Genomic DNA, 13012 nt, shown 5'->3' with positions numbered 1-13012 from the left:
GCCAGGTACACCTAGAATATATATTGTGCCCTCGGATAAATGAAAAGGAAACATAAAGACTCCGTATCAGGACTTGTCACCAAGGAAAATTGTGAGGGGACCAAGTCTCCTCCTGCAGAGGTCCATTATCCTTGACTCCAAGATGGAAATAGAACTTTGAAAGAAATGTGATATAGCAGGAAGAACATTGGTCAGAAGACTGGGTTCTAGTTCTATCTCTGCCACCAATCTGCTCTATGACCTTGGAAAAGCCATTTGACTCTCAGATGTTTAGCAGCTTCATTGTCAAACTAGGGTGGACTCTGCTTTCTGAGTTTCTTCCAGCCCAGAAATAATTATTCTCTTATTTTCTAATTCACTGTTTCTTGCTCATGTACTGCTGAGACTGGAGTAAGTGTGATATGGCTTTCTTCACCTTTTCCCCACTGCTAGTGTCCTCTTCCACCCCTGACCCACATGTGAACACCAAGAACAGTTATTTGCTGTGTCTGCCTCCTATGAGATGGAGAGCTCCCTGAGGACAACATGTGCCTTATCCATTTCTACATTCCCTTTATTTTTTTAAAGATTTTATTTATTTATTCTACATTCCCTTTAGATCAAGCATGATGTCTGACACATAGAAGGTACTCAGTAAAAGGGGCTCACTTATTTCTTGGCTAATCATTAGCTGTAGTTGAAGAGCATTTAAGAATGTAGGATGGCACAATGAATTATTAGCAGGAAAGTTAACTATAGAAAAGGAAGTACCCCGTATTGCCTTTCAAATCTTATCCCAATACCACCTTCTCAACCATTTTAAGGATAGCCTTTATTTATTCACATAACAGTCTAATCAATGTAATCATACAACTGCTTTATTTTTAATTTCCTCAATACATGGTATATATGTGTAAAGAGGTGAGAGAGAGAGAGAGAATTCAGTTCTCTAATTTGTTAACATTTCAACTGGGAAATGCCTTCACTGTGTCATTCATACAGGTCTCACCCCTCCAAAATAAAAACTAGCCACAGATGCTATTCTCCCTTTTCTCACCCTTCTCTACTTCCTACTACACAGTGTGTTAATTGAGTCATTAGTTAATTTTTTAATCAGAAAACTTAATGGAAAATTCAAACTTCAAGGGAAAAGATTTAAGAAAGTGAGAAAAAGTGTTAAATCAATAACATGGTGGGTTCCTAAATAACATTCTGTTCAAATTGGATTACCACCACCCAGGCTTCTGATGAGTACACTATGACAGTCAACATACCAGATTTCCCAAATTAAACATGCTTCTCTATAATTAAATATCACAGTTTCATTGTTCCGATAACAAAATCGGAATATTTTCCACCATCATAATATCCTTAGCAGATAATGTCATTGGAATAGAATGATGTTACCACATGATAATAGGCTCTCAACGCCAAAGTCAAGTTATACTGTTTATTTTCAAAGCAGATCATTACATTGACTTTTTTTCCATTACCAAGTGATTGATGCAGCTTTAAAGGTGACCAACAAAAATTCCATAAAAAAAAATGATCTAACGATGAGGATATGTGCTGAATGATTCAAATGCCAAGGGAAATGCCGCATATAGCAGCATAGAATCCATTTAAAAATTAAGCCTTGCCAAACCTTCAGCAGCAGTTTGCTCTGCAAAATGAGAGCAGCTGTCGGAGGCTCCAAAGTGCCTCAAAATACAATAAAATCTTGTGCTGACATAGTCCATTTCTCAATAACTATGAAATTCTGGAACAGAACACCTGTCAACAGAGGAACCTGGTATACACCTAACAAAAATGCACCAACTCATCTTGACAAGCAGCCTGAAGGAAGGTGGCGCTACAAATACCAGGGCCTGCAAACAGGCTCTTACCACAAACCGAAGAAAAGCCTTCCCACGCGCCTCTGAGACCACAGCCATTTCAGTCACTTAGGGATACAACCCTATCAGTGAGGTCATCTTCAAATACTAGAGACTAACAATGAATACCTTTCTTTTAGACTCAAAGCACTTACACAGAGGCCTTTCAGCTGGAACATACTCAGTACAAATGACTACATTATTACATTGCATCTCTCCCCTCTGGAGGAAGGCAGAGACAAAGGTACTATCTCTAAAATAAAAATGCTAGGGGATTCAACTTGAACTGATTGACTCTCAAACTCAGTTGTGGCATTGAAAAAATATACCAACTTCTGTATGCGTTCCATTTTAACGACTATTTCATGAGTAAGGCACTGTGCTAAGGGCTGCTGGAGGTAGAAAAAGAAAACAACAAAAAAAGTCCTCTCTACCCAGATCAAGCTGCCTGCTCACTGCTATTTATTTTCTCTGCATGAAGTCATTTGGGGCTGGGCGGGTTCCAGTTGAGAGTACTTTGTACAATCAATGCTTGCTGCTTGCTTGAGATGTATGCCATGCACAATATTTTTGATGATGATGTTAATTGGTGTTGAACACAACTTATTTAAAATTCTAAAGAATTATACATGTGTTAGGGATGTCTGAGTCTCCAAGGGCCTAAGTTACACGTTAAAGATTAAAAAGGACAGATTTTTCAACTGGACAGTCCAGCAGGCTGACACAAACTGATTGTTTGCAAGTGTGGTAGCCATAGTGTCTGAGAGGAAGTGTTAGTAGAAGAGATAAATTTTAAATAATAGTTCATTTGTGACAAAAGCACAGTAATCCAGGGCCCCTCAAACATATTCCAAGAGAGTGCTTCTCAATATTACAGACTGCTCTGGGAAAGATCTTGTCTATGCTGGGCTAACCATGAACTCTCCAGCCCTGGTTGTCAAGTCCCTCAAAATCCACAGCTGTGCCTCTATGCCCCCAAGCTCCTGTCCAGCTCTCCAGCAACTGCTGCTGTGATGTCCTTTGTTAGATTAAAATTCTCCTATCAATAAGGTCCCTGGTCCTGGTTACGCTTGCTCTACTTGATTTTTCTTTAATGCTCTGTCTTGATCTCTCGCTCTCACAGTCTTTGTGCTACTTTCTTAGCACTCTGTCCTTTTCAATAGCACTTATCCCACTTGTTATTGTTTAATGTCTTACCTTTCCCATTAGGCAGTAAGCAGGGTGGCCTATGAGTTAGTATCTGAATTGTTTTCTACTGCATTCCCAGTACCTAGACAGTCCCTGGGCAGATAGCAGGTGCTTAAAGATATTTGTTGACTGTCATGATCCTCATGTGCACACCCTTCTCTAGACTTGGGATCTGTTCTTGGTTAAGGGAAAAACTAGATTAAAACTCAAGGGACTCATATACAAGTCAAACTTGCTGCCAAGGCCAACTTTTATCTTGTGCTAGCTTGTGGTAATCCAGCAACTGACTTATTACTCAGAAAAAAAGCCCTGACCCTGAACTCCCGTTTTGTTCTGTAAGGCTGAAGCCATGACTTGCTATTGCCAGTTCTCTCATGGTTTGGGAGGAAAGCTGGCTACGTTAACGACTATCTCTGGCAGCCTAGTTTCCATTTCTAGACTCTGCCAATTAGTTAGACTCTTTAGATCCTTTCTCTTGAATTTCTCTGATATATGGACATCTTCCGACTGCTGATCATCACATTCTAATTCAAGACCTGATTTAGCCTTGGGCAATTTTGCCATTGTATCAAACTATTAAAATGCCTAAATTAATTAATATGATTAACATAATATCTTGCTATAAAAATTTTGAAAGATCTTCATAATTTTATTTTAGAAATTATGTGGTAATTCATTTACTTTGAAAATAGCAATAAATTCTCTACAGTCATCACTTTTTTGAGAATTTTGGCAAGGTTAAAAAAAATCCAAGCTACAAGTTGTTTTCAAATAAAATCAATATTAACTAATAATATATTTAACAAACAATAAAATAACATGTTATACCTTATATACACTGAAGTAAATATTTATTAATTTCAATTTTGCTGTTGTCTTTTCATATTGGGAGTCAACATCTTTTTCAGTCCTCAAGTATTTTTATGGAGTCCTAAGAAGCTCATAGTCCCTAGGCAATATTCTTAAAGTACCAGAGGCACAAAATTGCCTTGTCCTAAAAAATAGTTTCTATCCATTATTCTTATGAGCCAGTGCAAAGTTACATGGCCTATCCTTTGCCAACCTGTTAACAGACCTACAAACCTGAACACTTTAATAGGCAGCTACATTACAGACAATAAGTCCATGCTCGTCTCTTGGGTTATGGAAATCTCCATGCTATTGTACTTTCCCTATTATTATTAAACACTGCATAGTTTTTATAAAGACTTAGGAACTTAGTTGGTGGTTTGTCTAAAGACGTGTCTCTGTCTGTAAACCCCCACTCCTATACCATGTTGCCAAACAGGTGACTTTTGAGGCTATCTTATGTTGCCTCAAGAATTTTGCCCCCAGATATGTGGCTAAAATCCAAAAATAGGTTGCTTTTGCCTCATACAGGACAAATTCCATTCCCTTGGTGAGATTCTGTGCTGAGTTTGATCGAATTCAAAAAATTCAAAAATATTCTCAAGGCACCTGGGTGGCTCAGTCAGTTAAGCAGCTGACTCTTGATTTTGGCTTGGGTCATAATCTCATGAGTCCTTAGATAGAGCCCAACGTTGGACTCTGCTCAGCAAGGAGTCTACTTGAGGAATCTCTTCCTCTCCCTCTGCCCTTCCACCCTCCCCTCTCCCACTTGTGCTTTCTCTCTCTGTCTAAAATAAATAAATCTTTAAAAAATTTCTCAAAAGAATGTCCAGATCTTCATGTTGATCTCCAACATTGCTGCTTTGCTTTCCCTATGTCCCTATGTCCTTAGAATGAGGTTGAATGACTATCTTCCTGAGGATTTTTTTCATTTATTCAAGAAATAGTTATTGAGCATCAACATAATGAACTAATGAGTGAATACATAAGATGTGAGTTGGAGAGTCTAAGAAGTACTGCAATTCACCCCTCAGTCACTCAATAATGCAAGCCTCCAAACGCTTAGATAAAGCATATTTTGCCCAACGCAGAGCCCAGGACAGATATTCTCCTGGTAACCAGGCAGACACACAAGGACAGACATGGCATACCAACTGCAATTGGATTTGTGTCCCAAAATAGATACTTCTGGTTATAATATTAACTTACTTCAAATTACACAAGTATCTCTAAAGTATTACTAAATAATACGTTTCACAGATACTGGAGATGGGAAGACCTCATTAGATCATTCAATTCTCTTTCTCTCTCCCTTTTTCCCCTGGTATCTAAATGAGTTTTCTATACCTCATGATTAGTGGGATTTGGTTATGACCAAACTGTTAACTGTTTGGAAGCACTTACTCAATCATGTTAGCAAGGAACAGGTAAAAATGCACGCTTAAGTGAGCCTATCTAAGCTGCTCATTGGGCTTTACTTCTATCTACAGTGTTAAGCCTTACAAATAGAGGTTCCTTCTTTCTGTTTCAATAAGTAATATACTGTTAATAAGTCCTTCTAATCCAGTTAAATCTTCTAAAGATCTGAACATGATTAATAATTTACTTTAAATCACTGGGAAGCTCCTCCTCCATTTCCTCTAAGAAGTCATCTGTTTATTTGCAGATTTTTCAGTGAAATGTAAGTGAATTGGCCCAACAAAGATTCACAGTTCCTTGCACCAGATTTGCTGCATTTCCATATGGCTGGATGACATCTTCTTTGAGCAGATGACTGATCAATAGGAACAATTTGCTGAATATGAAAATCCCAAAAGTCAAGAGCCTGGCATGTGCACACAGACTAGCTGGATTCAGATTCTGGATTTACTATTTACTACTTGTGAGACATTGAGGATTTTACTTAATCTATCTCTGTCTCTCATCTTCTACAAAATAATGCTGGTAAAAAAAAAAAAAAAAAAAAAATAATGCTGGTAATAGCATCAGCCACAGGATTGCTTTTAAGATGAGATGAATTAGAGCGGAAAACTAGCACATAATAAATGCTCAATAAAAATGGAATTTATTTTAAAAGTGATGAAAATTTCTCATATCTGATTTTCTGTACTTTATATATTCATGAAATATGTAGTATTTGCTCAACATAAATATCAGCTGCAAAAAACCTTAACAGTATACAAGCTAAGTAGAAAAGCAAAAATATGCAAAAAACTTAGAATTTATTTTTGTTATATTTATTTTTTCTTTATTTGTTATTTTATATGGTAACGCACATTTGCAGCAGGTATTAATTTCTAAAATGGCCCCTTGAAATTCAATAATATAATTTTTGAAACCTGTGAATATAAGATATAACCACCATGATTATATTTTATAGTGTACTAGGGATATTGTCTAGGTGGGTTTTATCTAATCCCATAAACACTTAAAAGCAGAGAGGTTTCTCCACCTGATAGAAGAAGAATTCAAAGGCAAGGCAAAGGGAGATCTGACCCACAAATTCTGGCTTGAAAATACAGAGAGTCACTGTGACACAGAATGTGGGTAGCCTCTCAGTTGCTGAGAAGTTCTTTGCTAACTGCTAAGAAGGATATAACTACCTCCTTCTTACAACTACAGGGAATGAATTCTGTCAACAAAATCAATGAACTTAGATGTGAACTTCTCCCCCAGAGACTACAGACAAGAGGTTTACTTTTTTATTGTTTAATCCTTACAAAAATCCTAAGAGCAGAAATTAGTTTTTCTAATTTACATATGAGGAAACCAAACTTCACTGTCATGAATCAATCACCTTTTCTAGTAGCACACAACTTAGTAAGTATTGTGATTTGAACTAACGTCTTCTTGAAGGTAAAGTTTGAGTTCTTGACATTATACCAACAATAATACAAACTAAAACCTTAGAAACTATGCTATGAGAGAGAGAGAGAGAGAGGCAGAGACACAGGCAGAGGGAGAAGCAGGCTCCATTCACAGAGCCTGACGTGGGACTCAATCCCCGGTCTCCAGGATCACACCAGGCTGCAGGTGGTGCTAAACCGCTGCGCCAGAGCTGCCCCAAAACTATGCTATTTTGTATCCACATATTCATTTAGCACTTACTAAGAGAAGACAGGTTCTGTCCTCAGAGAAGAAACAAAGTTTAAAAAATCACTCCAGTTAGAAATGAAGATAGACTTCAGGAGGAAAATGTCATTAAGTTGGACTTAGAAAATGAATAAGGCTTCTCCAAATCAAACAATCCAGAGTTGGCTTGGAAAGAGACTGAGATCTCAGTTCACCTGGATCAGATCATATCTGAGACTTAATTCTCTCCATTTTCAGTCCCTCTCATTTGACTCCTGGCTTTTGCTTGGATACCTCTTGAGAAGAGAAAGATGTTCCACTGGTGACTTTTGAAGGGTCTTTCAATCCTGTGATTCTGTGGTTCTATCATTTTGATATACTTGTTGAACGTTTTTCCATATTTCTTTTTTTAAAGATTATTTATTTTGGAAAGAGCAAGAGCACAAGTGGAGGGAGGTTGTGAAGAAGGTGAGGGAGAGAGAGAATCCTCAAGCAGAATCCATGCTGAGCACTGAGCCTGAGGCGGGGCTTGATCCCATGACGCTGAGATCATAACCTGAGCCAAAATCAAGAGTTGCACGCTTACCAGACTGAGTCACCCAAGCGTTCCTTTCCATATTTTTTCAAATAACAATATAGAGATCACTTTTGGGTAAGAAAAAGCCTGACCCTAAGGGAAGTCAATTATGGGAAATGGCCAAAGCAAGATATTATCTAGTCAGATTTTCATTTTCAAAGATTTCTCCAGCAGCAATGTGGAGGATGGATGGAGTTAGAGGAGGAAGGGAGATGAGATAAGGCTCAGGGAAGAACTATAGGGATGGAGACAAAGAAACCTAAAATATTATTGGAAAATTAAAATTAATTAAAATTAAAATATTATTGGAAAATTATCAGGGTTGATTGATGATAAAAAGAAATTAGTCAAAAATGACTTGAGTATTTGGCTTGGGAGATGGTATGTATAGTGAGATGGAGACTAAAAGGATGCAGAAACTTGTAAAACAAAGGTGGGTTAGTTAATTTCCATACATTTAAGGTGCCCACATAATGTGCAAGCAAAACGTTATTAGTCTAGTGATCAGAGAGTTCAGGTGTGAAGAAACTGAGATATCATTGCCATTTAGGTGACAACTAAAACCTTGTGAATGAGCAAGATTACCAGAGAAAGGAGCAGGAGGGAGGACAGCAGTGAAATAAGGATGGAACTCAAAGCAACACCAACATTAAGAGCAAGGAGAGGAAGGGAAGTAAGAAAGGAAAGAGAAATTATAGGAAAAGCAGGAAAAACACCAGGGGAAATTTAATATATCCATTCCTCCTACACTATTGTATGCATACACAAATACAAGGTAAGAAAAATAATTGCTACACACTATTCCCCGTAGTTAATCACTTCCACTCAACTGAAGGATTTTCTCCACCCAGGTTTGAAACACTATACCACTCACTGGGTTACAAAAAGCAGAGAGAACTGATCAGCACTTATTTCTCGGTTTTCCAAGTCACCCGTGTCAATTACCTCTCCAGCCTCCTTCAGTAAAGAGGTTTCTAAGCTGTTGCCCTCTTCTACAAATGTCCAATATATGGCATTTGAGCTGAGGCACTAGTAGTTCTAAGTTCCTTTTGCATCTTGTTTTTTCTCTTACATGCAGCCTTAATTAAACTCTTTGCCTTCAAGTAAGAAACTCAGTTAAAGATGAAGAAATGCAAACTCTAGATTTAAATTAACTAGTGATTGCCATGTCAATGGGTGAATCCTGCCTTTTAGATAAATGAGAATCTCAAAGAAAAATTAAGGTAATGAGAGTGGCAGCCAGGGCAAAACCATACCTTCCTTATTACTATCTGCCACAATTTTACGTTATTCATCTCAGGAGGAAGGGAAGAAAAACTTTGAAAGGATTATATTTGGTAATCCTTCATTAGCAAAAATTAAAGCAAGAAGAACAAATGCTTGTTTTATTCAGTTCCAGTATACTGTCTCCTCACATTCAAAGTCTTGGTTTTACTCCCTCACCTCCTCCCTCGACATACATACTAGACCATAGAACCCCTACATTTCCTCTCCCTCTTCCCTGCTTGAATTTTCAGCATCATCACAAACCAGTATATATTTCCCATATGTATAAAAATTTAGAATCTATCTTCCACCACAAGAATGCAAAGTCTATGAAAGTTGAAAATTTTTTCTACCTTATTTACAGCTTCATTCCTAGAATTTAGAACAATCATTGACCTTAGCATATGCTCAATAAATGTGTTCAATAAATTAATTGGTGTTGCACATCATTATCAAATTTATTTCTGTTACTGTATAATGCTTTAATAGAAATAATCAAAGAGATAAAGTATTATTATAAATAATAACAATGGTATTAACAAATGTCAGAGGCATATGTAATACAAGTACTTCTAGTAGTACTCCTACATAGTTATATAACCTTGGATCATATACAGTCTTCAATATATTGACCTATTAGAGATGAGAAGAAAGTAAATTGACCTTCAAGATCCCTTATTGCTCCAGAATCTAATAATTACAGATTTAGGTTAAGGCAATGAAATGAAAGAAGAAAAGAGAAAGATCAATATCTATGAGACCTTTTTAATAATAGAATTGTGGCCTAAAGGGTGGGATGGGTAAGGGATAATAGTGAGTATAGGGTGGGGGTAAAGAGAGGAAATCAGAGTAAACTCTGGCAAGAGCAGGGCCAAGCAGAACAGAAGTGGGAGAGTTCAAGAGAAGACAGTTCTTGAGGTGTTGTGCTTTTAGGAAAATCACTGTCAGTTTCAGGATGAAGTAGGCAAGACGTGATATGTCATCTGTCATCTATTAGTTATAATAAGATATATATGTAAAATTAAAGAGAGAACTATCCAGGAACAGTTTCTGTTAGAACCCCAGTTGTACACCAATCACCATGAACCCTCAGTTTCATGGCTGAGTCTTTACTGCTGATGGTTTTTTGGTTCTCAATTACAAAGGTAGAAGATGAGCTGATGGAGTGACCCATATATATTCTTATTTTTCAGTCAAAAATCAAAAAAGAATTCGAACTGGTCCCTTCTAGAAAATCTCAGGAAATAGTTCCTTTATCCCAAGGCCTTTCCCTTCTGTCCTGTCTCTGTTCACCACCACAAGTAGAAGAATGTTTTTCTGAATACTTCTTTTGTTTATTTGGAGTTTCACAAGACCCAATCTCAAACTGATATACAGTCAAAACATAGAAATTGGAGGGCTTTTCTTAGAGAAAACTCAACTTTCTCAATAAGCACATTCTTTTGCAACATTCAAAATGACTTTAAGTAAATATTTGGTTTCATTTCTATCATTTAAAAAAAATTCAACTAACACCATAGTATCTCTGAAAATTTATTAAAGAAAAAATCTAACATCCAATATGATAAAATAAAAACATCCATTCCTCCACTTTGTATAGCTATCCACAATTCCAGTAGAATTTCCTAATTAAAACCAAAAAGGAAATAAACTCAATAAATCCTATTGGAATCCACTGAACACAGCTATAAATTTAAAAATATAAAACAATTTTATGAATATCTCTTTTGAATAAGTGTCTGCATTCTTTCACTTGTTTATTTAAAATATAATTGCTGTGTTAAAACATCACTAAGAAAATTGATATACCCTTAATTGAAAAAAGTAAAAACAATTCTAAATGACCAAATTAGCTCTACTAATCCACTTACCTACTGCTTTTTTAGCTAGTACCAGCAGGCAACTATGACTTTGTGGATTTGGAAAAGATACACAGCCCTTAATGAGCTTATACAATCATGCTGCCTACTTTTCCCTTCCAAATGAAATAGCAATTTATCTTTATTCATTTTGCCTAAGACAAAATTTTGCATACCACTTCAATCCTTTTCTCAGTGACTTCTAGCAATATGTGAAAAGAGAATTCAAGACATGTCTTCGGGGCAGGAGTGGAAGGTGGACCTAACTGTTTTATTTCCATGAGAACTTTATGGACCTTATGGGAAAAAAAATATGGCTGGGCCTCTTGGGAGTGAGGAGTGGTCCCAGAACAATCTAAGAATAATGGTTGCTGCTTAGCTTCCCAGTCAGTGTACTACATTGGAAAAGAATTCATTTAAAAGAAATAAGAGTCAAGGTACTTCCTTGGTCCATTAGCAAAGATGAATGGTTTTGAGTACACTGTATCACTGAGGTATCTATTGCTGAAATTACAATTCATCCAAGCAATTCAAAGAATGGGCCATGGGAGGGAGGAAAGGGAACAGTAATTTAGATTTATCAAATGAAAAAATGCATTATTGTAAGTGCTACAGAATACCTAGAACACACTGCCTCTCCAACTAGAGTTTTTGTCAGAGGTAAAGAGTAATTTTTGTCCCACGGCCTCCTCTCACCTACTACCACTACCACCAGTGGACAATAGTCATGGTTTCTAAACATTTCACAAGTGAGCCAATTCTTCCTTCAAGTGGTATGTTATGCAGATATAAAGACAGATCAAAGATACTAGCTTCCTAGTAGTGCCATAACAAAATACCACAAACTGAGTGGCTTAAAACAGACGTTTATTCTCTCACAGTTCTGGGGGCTAGAATTCCAATATCCACGTGTCACCGAGTTGGTTCCTTCTGGAGGTTCTGAGTTAGAATCTATTCTATGCTTGTCTTGCAGATTCTTGTGCTTGCCATTAATACTTGGCATGCCTTGGCTTGTAGACATAGCACTTCAATCTCTGCCTCCATCTTTATACAGTGTTCTTCCTAGTGTGTTTCGTCTGTGTCTATGTTCAAATTCCCCTCTTACAAGGATACCAGTCACTGGGTTGGGGCCTACCCTAATACAGTTTGACCACATTTTAACTTGATTACAACAGCAAAGTTCTCATCTCCAAATAAAGTTACAATCACAGGTACCAGGGGTTAGAAATGCAATTTTTTTTTTTTTTTTGGTGTCATGGGGGAGGACACAATTCAACCTACACAGCTACCCTGGTGAAAAGATAGTCTCAAGAAGGAGTAGGATGCCATCCATAAGGCAACCGTCATCCCTGAGGTATGTGCTGAAGCAATTTTCAAGGAATCCTAAAGTTCTATAGAGAAAAGTTTAAAAGGAGAAAAGCATTAGAATAATTACAACTATATCAATATCAAGAACACTATAGGCAATTTCCAGTGTAGTCACAGCTATAAAGAATACTAGCATTATGACTAGAAAATGATGATCATGAACTCAAAAGTCAATGAATTTACTAGCTTTAGAATGAGGTTGTAAGAGCTTCTATTTCTAACAAGCTCCTAGGTCATGCTAATACTACCAGATCTCACTTAGGTCAGATTTTTAGTAGTACATATTTAGGGAAAGATTACTGTCTAGTAGGTAGAAAATTGACTGATGAGAAAGAGGCTGGCACATATCCTGATATTGTCTAAGGCTACAAAACTTTTTGGAGTCACGGAAATAAACATACACACACACACACACACACACAATACCACAATTTCTGAACTGAAAAGGTGGATGTGTGGAGTTGTTGGACTGCTCTCCCATCACTCCACCTTCTTTTACTAGAAGAGTGGGAAAATGTGTTTTTAGTTATTGGTGGGTTTTTGGTGTTATATTTTTGTTTTGTTCCATTTTTTTACATCAAAGGTAACTGGAAAAGAAAGATATGAAATAAACAGTGCTAACACTGGGGGGGGGGGGGGGACACAGTGCTACCACTGAGCTGAGGTAAAAATATCAAAGTTAATTAGCAAAACTTTTGCCTAAGGAACCCAGAAGTCAAAATGCCCCAGACACTTTGCTGCATTCCCTATAATGCCAACTTGGTCAACCTGAAGGAAGCCCTAAGAGCAATGAAGGAGAAAGTTAGATAAAACATGGTGACAAGGAAGTCATACTCCACAGCTATCAGGATAAAATGGCTGCCCAAGGAAAGAAAAGGGGAGGCAGCAGCTTCACTAAGAAGCAGCCCAGGTGGCTCAGCGGTTTAGCACAGCCTTCAGCCCAGGGCCTGATCCTGGAGACCCAGGATCGAGTCCCATGT

The 13012-nt window shown here is 37.3% G+C and overlaps 1 protein-coding gene and 1 long non-coding RNA gene across 22 annotated transcripts in view; one reads left to right on the top strand and one right to left on the bottom strand.

Annotated features, from left to right (window-relative positions):
- Positions 1-13012, bottom strand: part of EMC2 (ER membrane protein complex subunit 2) — a 402209-nt gene that overhangs the window by 256461 nt on the left and 132736 nt on the right. The gene's annotated exons all lie outside the window — the stretch shown is intronic.
- Positions 216-5832, top strand: LOC125752417 (uncharacterized). The gene is made up of 3 exons (XR_007401905.1): positions 216-390; positions 1994-2097; positions 5557-5832. It is a non-coding gene; the product is annotated as an uncharacterized LOC125752417 (long non-coding RNA).

Source organism: Canis lupus, chromosome 13, assembly GCF_003254725.2.
Source record: "Canis lupus dingo isolate Sandy chromosome 13, ASM325472v2, whole genome shotgun sequence".
Taxonomy (NCBI): Eukaryota; Metazoa; Chordata; class Mammalia; order Carnivora; family Canidae; genus Canis; species Canis lupus.
Note: the sequence above shows the minus strand (reverse complement) of the source record. Positions and strands in the feature narration are given on the sequence as shown.